Consider the following 25,461-nt stretch of genomic DNA (forward strand, 5'->3'; position numbering starts at 1 on the left):
ACATCAACAGACTGAGCGCATCGATAGGGACATAGAATCCCGACAGTGCAGAAGGAGGCTATTACACCCATCGGGCCTGCACCAACACCAATCCCACCCAGGCCTATCCCCGTAACCCCAAGTATCTACCCTGCTAATCCCTCTACATTAAGGGACAATTTATTATGGACAATCCACCTAACCTATACATCCTGGGATACTAAGCGGCAATTTAACACAGCAAATCCCCCGAACCCCCTATACATCTTTGGACCCTAATGGGCAATTTGCCATGGTCAATTCACCTAACCCAGGCATCTTGGACGCTAAGGGGTAATTTGCCATGGCCAATCCACCTAACCTATATATCTTTGGACACTAAGAGGCAATTTACTACGGTCAATCCACTAAACCTATCCATCCTTGGACACTAAGGGGCAATTTCGCATGGCCAATCCACCTAACCTGCACATTTTTGGACACTAAGGGGCAATTTACCATGGCTAATCCACCCAACCAATACATATTTAGACACTAAGGGACAATGTGCCACGGCTAATCCCTAAGGGGCGATTTAGCATGGCCAATCCACCTAACCAGCACATCTCTGGACATTAAGGGGCAATCAACCTTACCCGCACATCTCTGGAATGTAGCAGGAAACTGTAGCACCTGGAGGAAACCTACGCAGACATGGGGTGAACGTGCAAAGTCCACACAGACAGTGCCGCCCGAGGCCAGAATTGAACCTGGGTCCCTGCAGCTGTGAGGCAGCAGTGTTAGACCACTGTGCCATCGTGCTGCCATGAAAATGGGTCACTTCCTGGCCTGAGGTTACATTGGATATGTACATATAGATCCTAGAATCCCTTCAGTGCAGAGGGAGATCTTGATTGAAGCGTGTTAGATAATAACATGTTTGAACAGGGTGAGTAGGGGGTAGCTGTTCCCCTTGGTTGAGGGATCAATCATAAGGGGGCATAGATTGATGGTGAGGGGCAGGAGATTCAGAGGGGATGTGAGGAGATAAAAACCGCTCAGAGGGTGACGAGAATCTGGAATGCACTGCCTGGGAAGGCAGTGGAGACCGGAAACCTTATAGCCTTTAAAAAATATTTGGATAAGCACTTGAAACATCATAACATGCAAGGATATGAGACAAGTGGAGGAAAATGGCATTAGCGTGACTTTAGTGGCAGTTATTGTCAGTACAGACCCAATGGGCCGAAGGGCCTTTTCTGTACTCTTATGAAATCCAACAGGAAATGCTTTCGGGTGTATAAAGCTCAAAATGGTGATTTTATTTTACACTTTTGGACAATTTTTCAGAGAACTAACAGGAAAGCAATTCATTGTAAGCCTTTTCCATGATACTTTGTTAGCCCAATGAGTCAGCCTCACTCTGTCCCTGTGAGCTAACTTAGCTAGAGAAAGAATCTGACTCAAGTTAGTGGGAAAACTAGGAAATATAGCAGTGAATTTGCACATTCTAATTCACTGAAGGCCATAACGGGACTTTGAAAGACTGCGGGAGCGGGGGGGCGGGGAGGTGCAATCTTACCAAAAAAAGAATCTTTTACAAGCTCGCAGACACAATCGCACAGCGCTTAGGGAAAAAAAGAGCAAAATGTGATTCTCGCCAGCAGGTGGAGTGGGCGGAGCCTATGCACGCCAGGAAGCTATTGAGCTATAGGGGCCACATTGCACAAACGCCCCAATCTTGCAGTGCACTGTGTGTAGTGTGTACTGGCAGATCTGTCACTCTCCCCACACCCCCGATTGCCACTCTGGCCGATCCACCCCGCCAACAATTGTGTTCGGGACTCACTAATCACATTTAAGTTAACTGATTAATATTTAAATCAGCCTCGCACCCTTCCCGGCATGAGGCTGATTTCACCGGCTGCACGGGGCCGGTAATGTCGTGAGAGGTGAGAAGCCAGTTGTTTGCATCTTGCCCGACCTCATCGCTCACCGTGCCAATCAACTAGAGGGACGAGCCTGTAAGATCACCCCCCACCACACCCCCATCTCCTTAGTTTGCAAGACTCAAAGTATTATATTTTATATCTGTGATCAACCTCTTAAGTTTGGAAATCAGAAACATGTACACCATCACCCAAGTTTCAGGAGAGTGCAGACAACTGGCTGGCGTGCTTTGTACCTGAAGTTTTTAAGAACATACATAAGAACATAAGAAATAAGAACATAAGAAATAGGAGCAGGAGTAGGCCATCTAGCCCTTCGAGCCTGCCCCGCCATTCAGTAAGATCATGGCTGATCTGTCGTGGCTCAGTTCCACTTTCCCGCCCTCTCCCCATAACCCTTAATCCCCTCTCTTATCAAAAACCCATCAACCCACGTCTTAAAAATATTTAGCGAGGCAGCCTCCACCACTTCAATGGGCAGAGAATTCCAGAGATTCACCACTCTTTGAGTGAAGAAGTTCCTCCTCAACTCCGTTCTAAACCGCCTCCCCTTTATCTTGAGGCTGTGCCCTCTAGTCCTACTGTCTTTTTTGAGCGGGAAGAGTCTCTCCACCTCTATCCTATCCATCCCATTCATCATCTTATACGTCTCAATGAGATCTCCCCTCATTCTTCTAAACTCAAACGAGTACAAGCCTAGTTTATTCAGCTCTCCTCATAGCTCAACCCCCTCAACTCCGGTATCAGCCTAGTAAACCTCCTCTGCACTCCCTCCAAGGCCAAAATATCTTTGCGCAGGTGCGGCACCCAAAACTGCACACAGTACTCCAGCTGTGGCCTCACCAATGCCCTATACAGCTGCAGCAAGACCTCCCTACTTTTATATTCAATCCCCCTCGCTATGAAGGCCAGCATCCCATTAGCCTTCCTGACCACCTGCTGCACCTGCAAGCTGGGTTTTTGCGACTCATGCACAAGGACCCCGAGGTCCCTCTGCACCATCGCCTGCTGCAGTTTTTCGCCAAGTAAGTAATAGTCCTTCCTACCATTATTCCTACCAAAGTGGACCACCTCACACTTGCCAACATTAAATTCCATTTGCCATTTCCTGGCCCATTCGCCCAGCCTATCTAGATCCTTCTGCAGACTCTCCACACCCTCCGCACAATTTGCCGTTCCCCCAATCTTGGTGTCATCAGCAAATTTCGACACCCTACACTCGGTTCCCTCCTCCAGATCATCTATATAAATGGTAAAAAGCTGAGGCCCCAGCACCGACCCCTGGGGCACTCCACTAGTCACCATCCGCCAATCCGAATAGCACCCGTTGACCCCCACTCTCTGCCTCCTATTTGACAACCAATCCTCTATCCACGCTAACACCCTACCCCCAACTCCATGTCCCTCGACCTTCTGCAATAACCTCTTGTGAGGTACTTTGTCAAACGCCTTCTGAAAATCCAGAAAGACCACATCCACCGGCTCTCCTCTATCCACCACCCTAGACATATCCTCATAGAACTCCAGTAAATTTGTCAGACACGACTTCCCTTTAATGAAACCGTGCTGCGTCTGCTCTATCAAGCAGTTCCCTTCAAGATGCCTCGCAATTTCCAATTTTCTTAAAAACCTCATTCAATCCTTCTCTTCTGTTTACAAAGTAGCAGTCAAATATTGCGGCACGGTGGCACAGTCGTCAGCACTGCTGCCTCACAGCGCCAGGGACCCGGGTTCAATTCCCCTCTTGGGTCACTGTCTGTGTACAGTTTGCACATTCTCCCCGTGTCTACGTGGGTTTCCTCCAAATGCTCCGGTTTCCTCCCACAGTCCAAAAGACATGCCAGTTAGGTAGACTGGCCATGCTAAATTGCCCCTTAGTGTCAGGGGGGATTAGCTAGGGTAAATGCATGGGGTTATGAGGATAGGGCCTGGGTGGGATTGTGGTCGGTGCAGACCCAATGAGCCGAATGGCCTCATTCTGCACTGTACGAATCTATCTATTCTATCTATCTATTCTACATTTCCCCGTATGAAATATGCAGCAGGTGGCAAAGGAACAACATGGTGCTTCTCAACAATGTAATGCTCATCTGTTCAAAGCATCACCCCCAGCCAAACCTTCCTCAGTCCATTCGAAGGCTAACGTCTACACTGCCATTTCAGTAGCTTGCTGAAGAAGTTGGTGCATTGAGCATTTTTTCCCAAGCTTACTTGCTTTCTCCCGTGAACAGCGACACAGGTCAATGTTAACGCCTGTAGCAACGAAACATGTCAAGTTGTCGATGGGTTCTGACTCTGGTCCCCCTAGTACAGAAAAGGATATTATTAAACTAGAAAGAGTGCAGAAAAGATTGACTAGGATGCTTCCGGGACTTGATGGTTTGAGTTATAAGGAGAGACTGGATAGACTGGGGCTTTTTTCCCTGGAGCTTGGAGGCTTAAGGGGGAGTCTTACAGTGGTCTATAAAATAATGGAATCACAAGCTTTGGGAGCGCTGCTCCTTCATCAGGTGATTCACCTGATGAAGGAGCAGTGCTCCAAAAGCTCGTGATTCCAAATAACCTGTTGGACTTTAACCTGGTGTTGTGAGACTTCTTACTGTGCCCACCCCAGTCCAACACCAGCACCTCCACATCACATAAAATAGTGCGGGGCATAGATCAGGTAGATAGTCAACATCTATTCCCAAAGGGGTAGGAGTCTAAAACTAGAGGGCATAGGTTTAACAAGAGAGGGGGGAGATACAACAGGGTCCAGAGGGGCAAATTTTCCCACACAGAGGGTGGTGAGTGCGTGGACCGAGCTGCCAGAGGTAGTAGTAGAAGAGGAAGGTACAATTTTGACTTTCAAAAAGCGTTTGGTTACATGTGTAAAATGGGTATTAGCAAGGTAAATGCATGGGGTTACAGGGACAGGGCCTGGGTAAGATGCTTTTCCAAATAATCAGTGCAGACCCGATGGGTCAAATGGCCTTTTCCTGCACTGTAGGGATTCTATGCCCCACAACTGACACAAGTGACTCAAAAGACTGATTGAAGGTGCCACTCCCCTACGTTCCTGTGCTTCTCTTCATTGTGTTTCCATCTTGGCCTCTCCCTGCACACCCTCCCCAAGTCTCACCTATATGTGCAGTATCCTTTTTGGGTGAAGATGACTTAATACAATGTGACACCTCGACCCTGAACCTATCCTCCTCTATCGCTCACTGACAGCTTCCCGCAGGAGTCTCTGGGCCATAATCAAAGGGGGGACCCTGGCTAATCGTTCTTCCCTTCCATCCCTGGGTCATTGGTGATACGGGATTGTAAAGGTTTCTGGCTTCGGTCACAAGGGAGGAGATACTGGGTCAAACAAGACTCCATGTAGGATAAACAGACTGACGACACAGCACAGAGAGGTGAAGAAGAGTGACTGAGAAAGTAGAGTTGGGTCTCCTCAACATACATTAGGGCAGCATGGTGGCACAGTGGGTTAGCACTGCTGTCTCACAGTGCCAGGGACCCAGGTTCGATTCCCCGCTTGGGTCACTGTCTGTGTGGGGTTTGCAGGGTCTCCCCGTGTCTGCGTGGGTTTCCTTCGGTTTCCTCCCACAGTCAAAAGACTGGTTAGGTGCGTTAGCCATGCTAAATTGTCCCTAGTGTCAGCGGGTCAGCAAGGTAAATGAGGGTTACAGGGGTAGGGCCTGGGCGAGACTGTGGTCAGTGCAGATTCGATGGGACGAATGGCCTCCTGCTGTACTGTACAGATTCTATGACCTGACCCCCCCGTGTCTGTGGATGCCGAGGTGTTGATGAGGGAGAGGAAGGCTGGAGGGGGCAAAGGGGGATCCATGGGGAGGGGGATCCAGGGATGACAGCATTGGGGTGTGAGGAGAAACTATTGCTCGAGACATTCTGACTACAATTAAGTTTTAAAGTTTATTTATTAGCCAAAAATAGGCTTACATTGACACTGCAATGAGTGAAAATCTTGTAGTCACCTGTTCAGGTACACTGAGGGAGACTATAGCACGGCCAATACATCTAACCAGCACGTCTTTCCAACTGTGGGAGGAAACTGGAGTTAAATTGATAGGAGTGTGAGCAAGTGAGGGCCGTTGCACTGAGATGGTCGTTGGAAGAGAGATGTTGGAGGAGGGGTAACATTGGCTCACAGAATTGTTATGACGTTGGCAGTGACCATTTGGCTCGTTGTGTCTGCACTGGCTCTCCAAACGAGCATCATGGCTTAGTGCCGTTCTCCTGCCTTTTCCCCATACCCCTGCACATTGCTTCTGTTCAAGCAATCACCCAATGTGAATGTCTCCACTGAACTTGCCTCCGTCGCAATTCCAGACAGCGCAATCCAGACCTCTACCACTCGCTGCGTGAAGAAGTTTTTTTCTCTCATCAACTTTGCGAATCACTTTAAATCTGTGCCCTCTCGTTTTACGAGCAGGGACAGTTTCTCCGTCTCTACTCCGTCCAGTCCTCTCATGATTTTGAGCATGTCTTTCAAATCTCCTCTCAACCTTCTTCTCTCGTAAAGTCATGGAGGTTTACAGCATGGAAACAGGCCCTTTGGCCCAACTTGTCCATGCCACCTTGTCCAAGGAGAACAGTCCAAACCTCTCCCATCTATCCTCAGAACTGAAGTTTCTCATCCCTGGAACCATTCTTGTAAACCTCTTCTGCGCTCTCTCCAATACATCCACATCAGGATGTATTTTGGCCTTGGAGGGAGTGCAGAGGAGGTTTACTAGGCTGATTCCGGAGTTGAGGGGGTTGAGCTATGAGGAGAGGCTGAATAAACTGGGCTTGTATTCGTTAGAGTTTCGAAGAATGAGGGGAGATCTCATTGAGACGTATAAGATGATGAATGGGATGGATAGGATAGAGGTGGAGAGACTCTTCCTGCTCAGAAAGGACAGTAGGACTAGGGGGCACAGCCTCAAGATAAAGGGGAGGCGGTTTAGAACAGAGCTGAGGAGGAACTTCTTCACTCAAAGGGTGGTGAATCTCTGGAATTCTCTGCCCGTTGAAGTGGTGGAGGCTGCCTCGCTAAATATATTTAAGACGCGGGTTGATAGGTTTTTGATAAGAGAGGGGATTAAGGGTTATGGGGAGAGGGCGGGAATGTGGAACTGAGCCGCGACAGATCAGCCATGATCTTATTGAATGGCGGGGTAGGCTCGAAGGGCTAGATGGCCTACTCCTGCTCCTATTTCTTATGTTCTTATGTTCTTATCACAGAATCTAACAATGCAGAAGGAGGCCACTCGGCCCATCAAATCTACACCGACCACAATCCCACCCAGGCCCTATCCTCGTAACCTCTTACCATTTATGCTAGCTAGTCCCCCTGACATTAAGGGACGTTTCAGCATGGCCAATGCACCTGACCCGCACATCTTTGGAATGTGGGAGGAAACCGGAGCCCCCGGAGGAAACCCATGCAGACACAGGGAGAATGCGCTGACTCTGTACGGACAGTGACCCAAGCTGGGAATTGAACCCAAGTCTCTGGCGCTGTGAGGCAGCAGTGCTAACCACTGTGCCACCCACATCCTTCCTATCATCACCAATACTGAAGGGTATGAGGGGACCTGCACGGGCACCAGTGACACTGCCACTGGGATCATTACTGCCAGCCCTTTGGTTGGGCTCAGCTTGTAAATTCAGCCAGGGTTCCTGGCAAGTAGTCCCCCAACACCAGGTTAATGCCCGCCGGGTTTGTTTGGCATCACGAGCTTTCGGAGCGCTGCTCCTTCATCAGGTGAGCGCTACCAAATAAACCTGTTGGACTTTAACCTGGTGTTCTTATTCGTGCCCATCCCAGTCCAACGCCGGCACCTCCACCTCAGGGTCCCTACAGTTGACTCCCCTCTATCTCTCTCTCTCTCTGGAGGGCGAACGGGAGAGGACAACGGCCTCTCCTCTGAAAACAAACACCCAACTGGAAGTGACGAGCCCTTGAACTGGAGTGCAGCGAGAGCCGTGACACGGAGACACACCGAGCTTTCACGTGGCGGCTTTCCATCCCCGTAGCCGAGATCAGCTGTTAACTGCTCAGTCTCCGCGCGCCGGGAGTTCTGGTCGCCGTGAAAGAAAAAGACTAAAGAACCCAATACTTAGCCGGGCGCAGCAATCGCTGACCACTCACGAAGACGTGGGTCCTTTTTATCCCCCCGCTACCACAGCTCCCAGTGACGTGCAGGCAACTAGAAGTCTGACGCAAAACTCGGGCAACCTGAAATAACTCATCCAAACGCACAACGCACCAGGTTGAGAGTTTTGCCACAGTCCTCTATTTCGGCTGAGAACAAGTCTGACCTTTCTTTACGAATAAACAGCTCACAGATGTTGCAGCAACTTGCCTGACATCAACTCGTTGCCTCGGTAACCGGCTTAGAAGTGATTGATAGTCTTCAATATGCAGCCCGTCCAATCACGCCCTGAGGAACCGGGGAGTTGGGGGGAGGGGGGAGAGACCCTGCGATGAAATCCTCTTCGCTCCCTCAAGTGGTAATCCCCCCCCACCGCTCCATCCCCGCCCCGCTGACTGCCCGCTCCTTCCAGACGAAGAAGGCCGCACTAATTTTGACCACAAATCCTATCGTGTTGCCAAAAGGGATCACAAGGTGAATAGCAGTAACATCCCACTGTTCTCCCTCCAGGAGCAAATAGAAAATGCTCTCGAAAATTCTCGAGACACACGATACAGACACAACAGTCATCCGGATAAATGAAATGCTAGGAATTCTGCAGCAGCGTGACTGAAAGGGGATGGGAAAGAAAATGAATAGACAAGTTAAAATTCCAGGGTGCGAACTGGGAAAGGGACGGTGTGGAAAATCCCTCACTGGACTGGAGAAAATTATAGGGAATGGGGAGAAACACACACACACCACACACATACGCACAAACAAACACGCACACACACAATGCATACTCACAAACACACACACCACACACATAAACACGCACACACACATAAAACACGCACATGCGCACACACACATAAAACACACACACCACACATAAACACACACACACCACACACACACACCACACACACACATAAACACACACACACCACACACACACATAAACACACACACACCACACACACACATAAACACACACACACCACACACACACATAAACACACACACACCACACACACACATAAACACACACACACCACACACACACATAAACACACACACACCACACACACACATAAACACACACACACCACACACACACATAAACACACACACACCACACACACACATAAACACACACACACCACACACACGCACACATACAATGCATACTCACAAGCACACACAACACACACGCATATACACCCACATACACACAACACACACGCATATACACCCACATGCACACAACACACACGCATATACACCCACATGCACACAACACACACGCATATACACCCACATGCACACAACACACACGCATATACACCCACATGCACACAACACACACGCATATACACCCACATACACACAACACACACGCATATACACCCACATGCACACAACACACACGCATATACACCCACATGCACACAACACACACGCATATACACCCACATGCACACAACACACACGCATATACACCCACATACACACAACACACACACAAAAGACACACACAAAATAATTAGCAAAACTAAACAGAATCAGGTATCTATGTTCCTGTCACCCAGAGGCAGTTGATCAGTTTGTGAAATTTGCTCTGCTTCACAGGTTCAGAATTCCCAGAAGTTCAAAAGAAAAAGTTTCTGCCTGCCCCTCGCCAGGTCCAGGACCAGGCACGCCAAGCAGAGGGCTGCAAACAATCGCAGGGAAGTTCCGCTCGATGCATAAGGCAATGCGATCACTGAATATCCTGACATCAATCATGTCTCTTCACCAAAATCCCCCTGTAAGGACTTGTATGGTGCACACTCTCTCCATGTCTGCGTGGGTTTCCTCCAGGTGCTCTGGTTCCTCCCGTAGTCTAAAAAAGTGTGGGTTAGGTGGACTGGCCATGCTAAATTGTCTCTTCGTGTCAGGGGGACTAGCTAAAGGGTATATATGTGGGGTTATGGGGATAGGGCCTGGGTGGGAGTGTGGTCAGTACAGACTAGATGGGCTGAATGGCCACCTTCTGCATTGTCAGGATTCTATGATTCTAGTAATGAGTACGCAGGATATGAAGCACAGTGTTGTACAGAGTGCTGAGTTACTGGTAAACTGTAGCTGAAGGCAATTCCATTTATACTGAGGGAGGAGGCCTGGGTTTGGTATGGGCTGGAGGGCATGAATTGAAGGGCGATACTGTTTGACCAGAGTTCGATGTCTATGGTGATGGATTGGGTTGCACGGTGGCACAGTGGTTGGCACTGCAGCCTCACAGCGCCAGGGACCCAGGTTCGATTCCTGGCTTGGGTCACCGTCTATGCGTTCTCCCCATGTCTATGTGGGTTTCCTCCGGGTTCTCCAGTTTCCTCCCACAGTCCGAAAGACGTGCTGGTTTGGGTGCATTAGCCATGCTAAATTCACCCTCAGTGTACCCGAACAGGTGCCGGAGTGTGGCGGCTCAGGGATTTTCACAGTAACTTCATTGCAGTGTTAATGTAAGCCGACTTGTGACACTAATAAATAAATTTTAAAACTGGATTGAAGAAAGCCAGTCTTCCATCCAAGGAAATACTCTACAAACCGCCCCACTTCCAACTAGTGGAACTATCGCCCGTCCCAGAAGGCGAGGTGCTCTCCACTCACCTGATGAAGGAGCAGTGCTCCAAAAGCTCGTGATTCCACATAAACCTATTGAACTTTAACCCGGTGCTGTGAGACTTCTTATGAAACGTCTGCTGCCTCTGTAGAGAGGACTGAAACCCGTACACTGTTCAGGATCAAAGGCCAATTAAGGGTCAATGTTCTTTGGGAAACGAAAGAGAAGAAATGGGATAAGGAGAGTTTCTTTATTGTTGAGTCTGCGTAATATCGGCACGGCAACGGAAACCAATCTCTGCGGCAAACTGGGGAATCCGGTAACCAAACCAGAACCGCACTGACCCGCAGGACTGGGAGGGTGTGTGTGTGTGTGTGTGTGTGTGTGTGTGTGTGTGTGTGTGTGTGTGTGTGTGTGAGTGAGTGAGAGAGGCAGGTAACCGTGCAATACCCCAGTCCTGGAAGCTCATTGACTATCCACAGATGTGCGGGTTAGGATGATTGGCCATGCTAAATTGACCCTAGTGTCAGGGGGATTAGCAGGTTAAGTATGTCGGGTTACAGAGATAGGTTGGGATTATGGTCGGCGCAGTTTCGATGGGTCGAATGGCCTCATTCTGCGCTGCAGGGATTCTAAGGACTGAGCGGTCTTACTGGTTAAAATCCAGCCCTGTCCCTGCACACATGTACAGGTCCCTAAGTTTAGTTCATTTAGCATCACAAGTAGGCTTACATTAACATGGCAATGAAGTCACTGTGAAAATCCTCTAGTCGTCACACTCCTGTTTGGGTACACTGAGGGAGAATTTAGCATGGCCAATGTTAGGAATGGGTTAACAGACCTTCCAATTAAGTCTTATCTTGATGTCAATTATTCAATAGAAGTCACTGATATATAAAGGGGCCACAGATGGCACTATTTCTGTTGGTGGAGATTTGTGTATGAAGGAGCAGGACTTGTGTCTTCTCTTCTCTACTCTACAGCAACCAAGAGGCTCAAACAGCCAATACAGCTAACCAGCAGATCTGTCTGACTGTGGGAGGAAACCCACGCAGACATGGGGAGAACGCGCAGTCTCCGCACAGACAGCGACCCAAGCCGGCAATCGAACCCTGGTCCCTGGCGCTGTGAAGCAGCAGTGCTAACTGCTGTGTCGCCCCCTAAGCCTTGAGCATTGGCCTCAGTAACAGTCCAGGCTGGCACAACAGGGCAACACTGAGCGGGTGCTGCACTGTCAGAGGTGCCAGCTTTCGGATGAGACATTAAACCTATGAGTGCAAGAGTGAAAGTGTCAAAGACAGAGAATGTGACAGGGAGAGAGTGTGCGAGAGAGAAAATGAGTGGAAGAGAGTGTTTAATTTCATTATTTATTTGTCACAAGTAAGGCTTATATTAACACTGCAATGAAGTCACTGTAAAATTCCCCTAGCTGCCACAATCTGGCGCCTGTTCTGGACAGCACATCTTTCAGAATGTAGGAGGAAACCGGAGCACCTGGAGAAAACCCACCCAGACACGGGGAGAACATGCAGACTCTGCACAGACAGTGATACAAGCCAGAATTCGAACTCGGGTCCCTGGCGCTGTGAAGCAGCAGTGCTGACCACTGTGGATGAATGGGAGAGAGAGACAGAGAGAGCGCGTGAGAGACAGAGGGAGCGCGTGAGAGACAGAGGGAGCGCGTGAGAGACAGAGGGAGCGCGTGAGAGACAGAGGGAGCGCGTGAGAGACAGAGGGAGCGCGTGAGAGACAGAGGGAGCGCGTGAGAGACAGAGGGAGCGCGTGAGAGACAGAGGGAGCGCGTGAGAGACAGAGGGAGCGCGTGAGAGACAGAGGGAGCGTGTGAGAGACAGAGAGAGCGTGTGAGAGACAGAGAGAGCGTGTGAGAGACAGAGAGAGTGTATGAGTGTGAGACAGAGAATGTGACAGTATGTGTGAGTAAGGGAAAGAGAGCAAGAAACAGAAAAGAAAATAGAGAGGGAAGGAAAGAGATGCAGGAAGACGGGAGAGATAAAAATGGGGAAAAGAAACGGGTAGGGAAGAAACAGAGGAGAAAGAGTAACAGGGAAAGAGAAGCTGCTTTACAAAGTATTTTCCTCGTCCTGATATTTATCAGTCTATCTGAATGTTGGTCTTGCTCTTTTTCTCATTCGCTGCCTAAATCTCCCACTGAATCACCTCTCCTTTCCCACACTTCCGAGATATTAAGCGATGCTGTGTTTTCCAACGTGGCACAGGCCAATTTAAACTGTCGTGCTGACAATAATAAAGCTTTTAAGGTGGGTAAGAGAGAAAGTTTTCTCATGACGTATATCCACCCACTGCGAACACAAAACATTACTTCAGCTCGACAGTCCAGGATTTCACATTGTGCGTTACTGCTTTCCTCAAAGGCTGTAACCATCCACAGTCACACGTCTGATTGTGGGGGCTGCTGGATACCGCGGGCATGTTTGTTTTAGTTCAACATTATTGCAAAGAGAGCTTCTCGTTTCAAGAACTGAAATTGTCTTCGCTGATTACTTCCTGGCATCTTCAAGTCTCATTCTGTGGCAGTGGGAATGAAGTCAGTTTGCTGCCACCTATGAGAGCGGGCGCCATCAGTGGTTAAAAGTCCTGCATAGGACATGAATCACTGCAACAAAGAAGTGACCAGGTATAGTGCCACATCTGCATTTTTTTCATTCATTTGTGGGACATGGGGATCGCTGGCTGGGCCAGCATTTATTACCCATCCCTGGTTGCCCTTGAGAAGGTGGTGGCGAGCTGCCTTCTTGAATCGTGCAGTCCACGTGCTGTGGGTTGGCCCACGATGCAGTTAGGGAGGGGATTCCAAGATTTCGATCCAACTGTGAAGGAATGTCGATATATTTCCAAGTCAGGATGGTGAGTGGAGGGGAACTTGCAGATGGTGGTGTTCCCAAGTATCTGCTGCCCAAAGAAGTGGTTGAGGGTTTGGAAGGTGCTGTCTAAGGATCTTTGGTGAATTGCTGCAGTGCACCTTGTAACTAGTACACACTGCTGCTACAGGGTGTCGGTGGTGGAGGGAGTGGAAGTTTGTAGACGTGGTGCCAATCGAGTGGGCTGCTTTTTCCTGGACGGTGTCAAGCTTCTTGAGTGTGGTTGGAGCTGCACCCATCCAGGCAACTGGGGAGTATTCCATCACATTCCTGATTTGTGCCTTGTAGATGGTGGATAGGCTTTGGGAAGTCAGGAGGTGAGTTACTCGCTGCAGTATTCCTAGCCTCAGACCTGCTCTTGTATGTTGATGTGGTGAGTCCAGTTGAGTTTCTGATCAATGATGACCCCAAGGATGTTCACAATGGGGGATTCAGTGATGGTGACACCACTGAACATCAAGGGGCTTGTGCTGACTATGGCCACATAAAGCAAGCCTGCCGAGCTATAAATCCAGCACCTTGGATAGCCACCCTTATGCACGGAATATGCCAGAGACGGCCTAACTGCCTTCTGTACAATTTTGAATCTCAAAGCGCTGCGGTGTCCAACTCTGAGACTACACCAGGGCCAATTATCACGCCAGCCAGTTCCACGGCAGGAATCAAGTGGTAGCCCCACATCAAAGCTAAGAAATAACTCAGCTTCTGGGCTCTTGTTTGGCTAGGCTGCCAGGTGGGACTGTGCAGAGGGTGTATGGCCACATTCTGTGTAACCGCGGTGTCGCTGGGGGGGGGGGGAGCTGTACACCTTTCTGCTCGTCGCAGGAGAGTTTACCCAGGTGCTGCAATGCTGCCCGCAAGCCGTATGTTTGTGTTTCCCCAAGCCCCTCAGCATTGTAATGAGTGCAACAGGACACTTCGTAAAACTGTCAGAAGTTTAATGTTTACTGATTAGTGTCACAAGTAAGGGTTACATTAACACTGCAATGAAGTTACTGTGAAAATCTTCTAGTCGCCACACTCCGGCGCCTGTTTGGGTACACTGAGGGAGGATTTAGCACGGCCAATGCACCCTGACCAGCACGTGTTTCGGACTGTGGGAGGAAATCAGAGCACCAGAGGAAACCCAAGCAGACATGGGGAGAACGTGCAGACACCGCACAGACAGTGATCTAAGCCAGGAATTGAACCTGGGTCCCTGGCGCTGTGAGGCAGCACTGCTAAATACTGTGCCATGTTTGCTACTAGGAGAGTAACGTACAGTGAAAATAGTCAACAGTGAAGGCAGTGTACCGTGGGGCCAATGTACCTGTAGGACCAGCGCACCGTGAAGGCGGTGTACCGTGAAGGCAGCGTACCGTGAAGGCGGCGTACCGTGAAGGCGGCGTACCGTGAAGGCGGCGTACAGTGAAGGCGGCGTACAGTGAAGGCGGCGTACAGTGAAGGCGGCGTACAGGCTCTGTATTGGCCCCAGCTCTGTTTACTTGATACCTCTTGGCTAGGCACTCCTGGACACAGAAGTACACATTCAACTCAGGATAGAGAGACCTCTGCAACTTGCAAAGTCTCACAGCTTGCACAGAGGTATTGAGTGACACTTGCTTGTGGACAATCTCAGTCTCATACCATATACTCAAGAGGAGGTTCTGTTGTTAGTCCAACCCCAGCACACTTTGGCCTGACAATGAGTCTGAAGACGACAGATATCTTGTATCAACCCGTCCCAGGCCACACATCCCTTGACCCCACAGTCATAATCTACAACACACTCCTCTGTTCCTGCACAAGTTTCGCTACCTGGGGGCTGACCATCCTCTCCAAGGAGACGACACTGGGTGGGCAGGATCATTCACTGAATTTGAAGACAGCGTGAAGTTTGTCTCACAGCAAAAATCAAAGTCTACCAGGCAGCGCTTCTGACCTTCTTTATGCTGCACCATAGAAAGCATCCTTTCTGGTTGTATCACAGCTTGGGTTGGGCTCCTGCTCTGCCCAAGACCGCAAGAAATGACAAAAGGTCGTGAATGCAACCCAATCCATCACACAAACTAGCCTCCCATCCATTGACTCTGTCTACACTTGGCAAATCAGCCACATAATCAAAGACCCCATGCTCCCCGGACATTCTCTCTTCTGCCTTCTTCTGTAGGGAAAAAGATACAAAAGTCTGAGGTCACGCACCAACCGACTCAAGAACAGCTTCTTCCCTGCTGCTGTCAGGCTTTTGAATGGACCTACCTCGCACTAAGCTATCTTTCTCTACACCCTATGATTGCAACACTACATTCTGCACTCTCTCCCTTCCTTCTCTATGAACGGTACGCTTTGTCGGTATCATGCACAAGAAACAATATTTTTCACTGTATGTTAATACATGTGACAATAATAAATCAAATCAATGTCATGGTGTCACACGGAGTATGTAGAAGCATTCCCAACCGTGTGGTCGGAGATTGACGTGTAACACTAGCTGGCCGGACAAGTTCCCCCAGAACTCGTTCTTGCGAAGATGCTGCGCGCTGACAGTGTACTCATCACAGCTCAGCTTTGCCAGGGAGCTCATGATGTGGTCCATCTTGAGGAGTCTCGTTTACCAAAGGCAGTACACTGCAGACAACTGAGCACAGGAACCACCACCACCAAACCACCTAACTACCCCCACCCCCCTTTCAGGACATCACTAACTTAGCCATGAGGATAATCTCAAAGCGAGCCTCAGAGTCAGAACAACACAGAACAATACCGCACAGGGAACAAGCCCTTCGACCCACAATGTTACGCTGAACATGACACCAAATTAAACTCATCCCTTCTGTCTGCCTTTGGTCCGTATCCCTCTATTCCTTGCAAATTTATGTGCTTATCTAAAAGCCTCCTATCATATCTGCTTCCACCACCACCCCTGACTGCACGTTCCAGACACCTACCACTCCCTGTGTAAAAAAAAACTTGCCCTTCACATTTCCTTTGAACTTTCCCCCTCTTAAGTGCGTGCCCCCTCCACGAGTCATTTTTCTTCATTCGTTCGTGGAACATGGGTGTTGCTAGCATTTATTGCCCATCCCTAGTTGCCCCTTGAGAAGGTGGTGTTGAGCTACCCTCTTGAATCGCTGCAGTCCACGTGCCCACAATGCCATTAGGGACAGAATTCCAGGATTTTGACCCAGTAACTGCAAAAGAACTGTGATATATTTCCAAGTCAGGATGGTGAGTGGCTTGGAGGGGAACTTGCAGGTGGTGGTGTCCCCATGTATCTGCTGCCCTTGTCCTTCTAGATGGAAGTGGTCGTGGATTTGGAAGGTGCTGTCTAAGGATCTTTGGTGAATTTCAACTCTGGGGAAAAAAAAGTTTGACTGCCAACCCTATTTACGCCTCTCCTAAGTTTACAGACTTCGATCAGGTCTCCCCTCAGCCTCCGCTGTTCCAGAGAAAACATCCCCAGTTTGTCCAGCCTCTCCTTATAGTTAATCCAGTCAGCATCCTGGTAAACCTCTTCTGCACCCTCTCCAAAGCCTCCACACCCTCCCTGTAATGTGGCGACCAGAATTGAACTCAATACTCTTAAGTGCGGCCTCACCAAAGTTTATGAAGCTGCAGCCTTGGACTGGAGAGAAAAACAGAGATACCTCTGTCAGCAAACAGTTCGACATTTGAGGAGAACAGAGGTAGGTGCTTTCAGGATAAGTGAGAGGAATTCAAAGCCAACTGTTCCACCCATCCCTCCAGCACCAACTCAATTTGCAATTGACTATGCAAATCGAGACTTGGCCTAATGCCACACAAGATGACATCAACATTGACTGCAAACTGGTCTTTACTTTTTGGCTGAAGTCTCCCGTGTTAAAGCGACAAGAAAATTCATCCTGATCGTTAACAAGGAATTCTGCATTTCAACGTTCCTTAGCAACTGCTATCTCTTACAACGATCTTGTTAAATAAAAAACAGTTGCTTACCAAACAATAACTATGTATCTGGGTGAGTGTCCTAGTTTGGCAAATGCGTCATCTGCTGCTTTCTTCTGCAAGAGAATAACATTTTTTTTTAGAAAGGTTTGCTGACCGTCTCCGATGTAAGAGGTTTAAAATGCCGTGTTTGTCACTGCAAATCTTGCATCCAGCAGCCTAGAATAGCATCAAAAATCTCTCCGCAGCATCACACTTCCAAAGTGTCAAATGACATTCAAGCAATGAGATAAAATTTATTTTAACGCAACAGAAGTAACTTCCAAAGTACTTCACTGAGTGTGAGGCAGCATGTCCTGAGGATGTGGGAGATGCAAAATAAATGCAAAGTCTTCGTTGCTTTCTTTATATAGGGTCCTACAGTGCAGGAGGAGGCCAACTGGCCCATCAAGGCTGCATCAACAACAATCCCACCCAGGCCTGATTCCCGCAACTCCAGGTACTTACCCTGCTAATTCCCCTGACACTAAGGGGCAATTTAGCACGGCCAATCCACCCAACCTGCACATCTTTGGACACTAAGGGGCAATTTAGCATGGCCAATCCACCCAACCTGCACATCTTTGGACACTAAGGGGCAATTTAGCATGGCCAATCCTCCTAACCTGCACATCTTTGGACGCTAAGGGGCAATTTAGCATGGCCAATCCTCCTAACCTGCACATCTTTGGACGCTAAGGGGCAATTTAGCATGGCCAATCCATCAAATCTGCGCATCTTTGGACTGTATCCTGACACTTGAGACAATTATGATTTGCTTGAACTACACTGTTCAAGAATACAGACAACATCGATTAAATTGATCCAGGTAAAGCGACTTGTTTTCTAAACTGGGTAGATAGAAAGAGCTACTAATCAGATCCCGATAGTCAAACTTCACAATCAAATTATACAATAAGGTGAATACACACTTTTTGATGTGATTTAATTTATTATTGTCGCATGCTTTTTTTTTCACTTTAAAGTTTATTTATTAGTGTCACAAGTCGGCTTACATTAACGCTACAATGAGGTTACAGTGAAAATCCTCTAGTTGTCACACTCCAGCACCTGTTCAGGAACACTGAAGGAGAATGTAGCACGGCCAATGCACCCTAACCAGCAACTCTTTCGGACTATGGGAGGAAACCAGAGCACGCGGAGGAAACCCACGCAGATATAGGAAGAACGTGCAGACTCCACACAGACAGTAACCCAAGCCGGGTATCAAACCTGGGGCCCTGGCGCTGTGAGGCAGCCATGTTCACCACTCTGCATCAGGTATTGGGATGCGGTCAAAAGTGTTGTTTCTTGCGCGCTATACAGACAAAACATACCAATCATAGAGTACACAGGGGAGAAGGCAAGGAGAGGGTGCAGAATGTGGTGTAACTGCCATAGCTAGGGTGTAGAGAAAGATCAATTTAATATAAGGTAGGTCCATTCAAAAGTCTGATGGCAGCAGGGAAGAAGCTGTTCTTGAGTCGGTTGGTATGTGACCTCAGACTTTTGTATCTTAGTCCTGATGGAAGAAGGTGGGGGAAGACAGTATGTCTGGGGTGCGTGGGATCCTCAATTATGCTGGCTGCTTTGCCAAGGCAGTGGGAAACGAAGACACAGTACCCCTCAGTACTGTGCTGAAATGTCAACCTCACATTATATGGACTCTGAAGTTGTGGAATCTATTTTTAACACTGACTTTGTAATTTGGTACAAATCCCTCTTCACTACTGGAGTATCTGCCAGCAATGTTGTTAATTGAGACTGCGATTACCTCCTGCCAGCATGATCCTAATTCCGTCCAGGCTCCAAGACGGCCTGATAGATGTCAATCCGCGTAGTGGGAGGGGAGGTCAGGACCCCAGAACCTGCTACGCTAAGTGGAGGATTCACAGAGAGTAGCACTAAAATGCTCATCACTGACTCCCTGTGCTTGTGGATGAAGTCTTGCCTCACTGCTACAAGATTTTCACAGTAAGGAGTCTCACAACACCAGGTTAAAGTCCAACAGATTTATCTGGTAGCACAAGCCACTAGTTTTCGGAGCGCTGCTCCTTCATCAGGATGAAGGAGCAGCGCTCCAAAAGCTAGTGGCTTGTGCTACCAGATAAACCTGTTGGACTTTAACCTGGTGTTGTGAGGCTCCTTACTGTGTTTACCCCAGTCCGATACCGGCATCTCCACAACAAGATTTTCAGTCAGACAAATAAACAAAATAGAACCTTAGTTAGGCCGCACATTTGGAATGTAGCGTTCAATTCTGGTCGCCACACTACCAGAAGGATGTGGAGGCTTTGGAGAGGGTACAGAAAAGATTTACCAGGGTGTCACCTGGTATGGAAGGTATTAGCTATAAGGAGATGTTGGAGAAATTTGGTTTGTTCTCACTAGAACGACGGAGGTTGAGGGGCAATAGAAGTCTACAAGATTATGAGGGGCATGGACAGAGTGGACAGTCTAAAGCTCTTTCCCAGGGTGACTGAGCCAATTACTAGGGAGCGTAGGTTTAAGGTGCAACGGGCAAGGTTTAAAGGAGATGTACAAGGTAAGTTTTTTTACACAGGGGGTGATGGGCGCCTGGAACTCGCCGCCGGGGGAGGTAGTGAAACAGGTACAATAGTGGCTTTTAAGGGGCGTCTGGACAAAAACATGACTAGAGGGATATGGTCACTGGAAGGTTGGGGGGGGTGGTTTAGTTCAGAAGGCAGCGTGGTCAGTGCAGGCTTGGAAGGCCAAAGGGTCTGTTCCTGTGCTGTAATTTTCTTTGTTCTTTGTAATAACGATGCCCTGACTTTACTCATTCTAAGAGGTGTCACAGTGGGGCCTGCAATGCAGACTTTACTCTGCTTTGTTGGTCCATGTATCATTCCAGCAATCCACACAACTGTGTGGCAGGGTGGCACACTGGTTAGCACTGTAGCCCCACAGTGCCAGGGACCCAAGTTCGATTCCAGTCTCGGGTCACTGTTTGTGTGGAGTCTGCACGTTCTCCCTGTGTCTGCACGGGTTTCCTCTGGGGGCTCCGATTTCCTCCTACACGCCACAGATGTGAGGGTTAAGTGGGTTGGCCGTGCCAAATTCCCAACCATGTGTAGGTTAGGGGGATTAGTGGTGCAAATACATGAGGTAATGCCTATCGTGCAACGTGAAAGTGCATGGAACAGCCGCATGCTTTAGCACTGAATGTTGCCATTTCACAGTAACTTCACTGCAGTGTTAACATAAACCTACTTGTGACACTAATCAGCAAGTAAATGAGAGTGTAAGATTGGATAGTATGTAAAACCCGGATACAAGCAGTTTCAAGTTAAATTGTCACATGTGGGGCAGAGTGAAACTAATACATTTCAGTGGAATGCAACACAGGATTCTACCAGCAGAACCAGTAGTTAAGACAAGTTTAACTAGTCTTAAAAAGGCAATTAAAAAAACCATTGACTACTAGATTTGTTTTGAAGCCAAATTTAACTGCCTTCGATTGAGTTTTGTAAATAAGGCAGTGGGCACGAAACCAAAGACGTCAACAGCAAAACAGGCCCCTAGGTGATCTGATTTTGCTTTGACTTGATTTATTATTGTCACGTGTATGGGTATACAGTGAGGAGTATTGTTTCTTGCGCGCTATACAGACAAAGCATACCATGCATAGAGAAGGAAGAGAGAGAGTGCAGAATGTGGTGTTCCAGTCTTAGCTAGGGTGCAAAGAAAGATCAACTTAGCGCGAGGTAGGTCTATTCAAAATTCTGATGAGCAGAAAGTAACTGCAGAGGCACCAAGACAATCACCTACTGTAACTCCCTTTCTCAAACCTACCAAATGTGCGGTGAACTCAGAATACGAGTAACAGGAGCCAGGCAAACATGCATATCAATTCACCAGCTCAAAATATTAACCAGATGTCCCCGACATTTCCCCCTCTGCAACAAGATGAAGCGGAGAATGATTCTTAAGCTCAACATTGTCTCGTTATGCTTTTCTAAATTGGCACACTCTCAAAAACAGATCCGAGTGATTATACAAGGCACTAAGTACAATAGCGAAGAGATTTGAGCGTAGAGATCGGGATCATAGAATCCCCACAGTGCAGTAGGAGATCATTTGGCCCATCGAGCCTGCGCCGACCACCATCCCAGCCAAGACCTAACCCCACATATTAACCCTGTGAATTCCCTGACACCAGGGTCAATTTAGCATGGTCAATCAACCTAACCTGCACATCTTTGGAGTGTGGGAGGAAGCCAGAGCACCCAGAGGAAACCCACGCAGACACGGGGAGAATGTGCAAACTCCACACTGACAGTCAATTGAACCTGGGTTCCTGGAGCTGTGAGCTGCTAACTACTGTGCCAAGTACCACCCTAAAACATTTTGCTGCAATTGTACAGGGCGTTCTTGTGTCCACACCTGGAGTATTGTGTGCAGTTTTGGTCGTCTTTTCTGAGGGAGGATGACCTTGCTATCGAGGGAGTGCAGCAAAGGTTTACCAGGCTGATTCCTGGGATGGCGGGTCTATCAACTCAGGAGAGATTAAGTCGGTGAGGATTGTATCTGCCGGAGTTTAGAAAAGTGAGGAGGCGAAACTAATAGAAACTTATAAAATTCGAAGAGGTTAGACAGGGTAGATTCAGAAAGAGTGTTCCAAATGATGGGGGAATCAGAATGAGGGGTCATAGTTTGAGGATAAGGGGTAAACCTTTTAGAACTGAGGCGAGGAGATATTTCTTCACCCAGAGGGTGGTGAATGTGTGGAAATCACTCCCACAGAAAGCAGCTGAGGCCAAAATGTTGTGTGTGATTTCACGAAGAAATTAGATATATCTCTTGAGGCTAAATTGATCAAGAGATATGGGAAGGAGGAGGGATCGGGATGTTGAATTTGATGATCAGCCACGGTCAAAATGAACGGAGCAGCAGGCTCGAAGGGCCGAAATGGCCTATTCCTGCTTTTATTTTCTACGTCTCTGCCATTTTGTACAAGGCATTGGGTGAATCATTGTTGTAGTCCAAGTGCTTTTTATGGGGGACACTCCCATACGGGAGTCATGGAGAAATGTGACAAGATTAGTCAGATTGATGCCTGGGATGAGAGGAACGAAAGACTTGAAAAACCACAAGGAGGTTAAGTGGAGGCCTCATTACAGTGCTCATCATGGCAAAACGGGTGAGAAGACAAACGGTACTCATCCTCTGCTTGGTGAAGTGACAACAAGAGGGGACAAGCATTAAGATCAATGCCAGAAGAGATCAGAAATATTTTGACTTAAGCACGATAAAAATATAGAACACTTCACTGCAGTTACTTAGGAAGGAGTTAGATAGATAAAAAAGAAACAGTATAGGGTTCAGGGAATGAGCAAGATAATGGAACCAGCACACTCAGACATATTCTGAAGCTCAAAGTGAAATGAAGATAATGGGTTTGAAACTCCAGTGGTAGAAGTTTCCAGAAAATAATGAAAGCAATTATGTGGAATAAATTCTACAATCGCCTGCATGAGGATAGGAGAGGTTCCAGCTGCTCCCTTTCTACCAGAGCAACTTACTACAGAGCATACAAGGTCGGAGCAGAAGTAAGCCCCTCGAGCCCGTTCCGCCACCATTCAATAAGACCATGACTGATCTGAGTGTAACTACAGCCCCACATCCCTGCCTACCTACAGGAGTGTAGACAAAACCTCATTTGGGTGGCTAAATGGGATTTCTGTGGCATTGTTAGCGAAACCATGGTGCAACACTGCCCAAACCCATGACCTCTGCCACCTTGCAGGGAACAGCACCTTCTGCAGGTTCCCCTCCAAAACCAGCCTCCCATCCACTGACTCCGTCCACACTTCCTGCTGCCTCGGTAAAGCAGCCAGCATAATTAAGGACCCCACACATCCCGGACATTCTCTCTTCAACCTTCTTCCGTCAGGGAGCAGACACAAAAGTCTGTGGTCACGTACCAACCGACTCAAGAACAGCTTCTTCCCTGCTGCCATCAGGCTTTTGAATGGACCCACTTCGCATTAAGTTGATCTTTCTCTACACCTTAGCTACGACTGTAATGCTATATTCGACACTCGCTCTCCTTTCCTTATCTATGAATGGTATGCGTTGTCTATATAGCATGCAAGAAACAAGACTCTTCCCAATATATGTGACAATAATAAATCAAATCAATAAAGCAGCGCACTGTCCTGACTTGGAAACATGTCAGCAGTCTCTTCGCCACCTCTGGGGTCAAAATCCTGGAACTCCCTCCCGAACAGTACTGTGGGCGCATCTACGCCACATGGACTGCAGTGGTTCAAGAAGGCAGCTCACCACCGCCTTCTCAGGGGTAACTAGAGAGAGGCAACAAATGGTGGCCTAGCCAGTGATGCCCGTATCCCAAGAATAAAATTAAAAAATTATGAATTTGGCAAAATATGAATGTGTACTTCCAATGCCATGGATGCAATGGTAAAGGCTCAAATTTGCTCCTGCACGGTGGCACAGCAGTTAGCACTGCTGCCTCACAGTGCCAAGGACCTGGGTTCAATTCCCAGCTTGGGTCACTGTCTGTGCAGAATCTCCCCGTGTCTGCGTGGATTCCCTCCAGGTGCTCCAGTTTCCTCCCACAGACATGCTGGTTAGGGTGCATTGACCCGAACAGGCGCCAGAGTGTGGCGACTAGGGGAATTTCACAGTAACTTCATTGCAGTGTTAATGCAAACCTTACTTGTGACACTAGTAAAAAACTAAAAACCAGATCTTGCATCCAGCCTTTCTGAATAGTCACCAAAAACCTCTGTCCATGGCTGGCATTCTCCAGCGCTGCCGCAGCAAAAAGAGTTTTTCCATTCTCTACGGCGGGTACAGAGGAGGTTGGAGAATTCTGCCCAGTATTTTCAACAAAAATGGGCCCAAACTCAGATATAATAATGCACCTGAATGAATAAACTACAAAAAGTCATGAATGTAGCCCAATCCATCAGGCAAACCAGCCTCCCATCCATTGACTCTGTCCACACTTCCTGCTGGAAATGTAGCCAGCATTATAAAGGACCTCACACACCTTGGACATTCTTCTTCCGCCTTTTCCATTGAGAGTAAGATAGAGAGGTCTGAGGTCATTCACCAACTGACTCAAAAACAGCTTCTTTCCTGCTGCCGTCAGAGTTTTGAATGGGCCTACCTCGCATTAACTTGATCTTTCTCTACATCCTAGCTATGACTGTAACACTACATTCTCATTTCCTTCTGGTTCACCATCACTTTGAACACATGTCCCAAGTTTTGCGGTTATTGTACTCAATGCTGATGCAGGTCACCACCTATCACAGAATCCCCACAGAGCAGAAAAGGCCATTCGGCCCATTGGGCCTGCACCGGCTCTCCGGCAGAGTATCTTACCCAAGCCCTTTCCCCTACCCAACCCTGTAGCTCTATACATTTACCACGGTGAATTCATCTCACCAGCTCATCTTGGTTCACTAAGGGACAATTTAGCGTGGCCAATCCACCTAACCTACACATCTTTGGATACTAAGGGGCAATTTAGCATGGCCAATCCACCTAACCTACACATCTTTGGACACTAAGGGGCAATTTAGCATGGCCAATCCATCTAACCTGCACATCTTTGGACACTAAGGGGCAATTTAGCATGGCCAATCCACCTAACCTACACATCTTTGGATACTCAGGGGCAATTTAGCATGCCAATCCACCTAACTTGCACATCTTTGGACACTAAGGGGCAATTTAGCATGGCCAATCCACCTAACCTACACATTTTTGGATACTAAGGGGCAATTTAGCATGGCCAATCCACCTAACCTACACATTTTTGGATACTAAGGGGCAATTTAGCATGGCCAATCCACCTAACCTACACATCTTTGGACACTAAGGGGCAATTTAGCATGGCCAATCCATCTAACTTGCACATCTTTGGACACTAAGGGGTAATTTAGCATGGCCAATCCACCTAACCTACATATCTTTGGATACTC

The 25,461-nt window shown here is 48.1% G+C and overlaps 1 protein-coding gene across 3 annotated transcripts in view; it reads right to left on the reverse strand.

The window, feature by feature from the left end:
* LOC145350763 (1-phosphatidylinositol 4,5-bisphosphate phosphodiesterase beta-4-like) overlaps positions 1-25,461 on the reverse strand; it is a 451,544-nt gene that overhangs the window by 289,564 nt on the left and 136,519 nt on the right. For all 3 annotated transcript variants that reach the window (XM_080200036.1, XM_080200037.1, XM_080200034.1), the window contains exon 4: positions 17,495-17,559. The gene's annotated coding sequence lies outside the window, so the exon portion shown is untranslated. The remainder of the gene's footprint in view (positions 1-17,494; positions 17,560-25,461) is intronic.

Source organism: Carcharhinus amblyrhynchos, chromosome 12, assembly GCF_965287045.1.
Source record: "Carcharhinus amblyrhynchos chromosome 12, sCarAmb.v2.hapA, whole genome shotgun sequence".
NCBI lineage: Eukaryota > Metazoa > Chordata > Chondrichthyes > Carcharhiniformes > Carcharhinidae > Carcharhinus > Carcharhinus amblyrhynchos.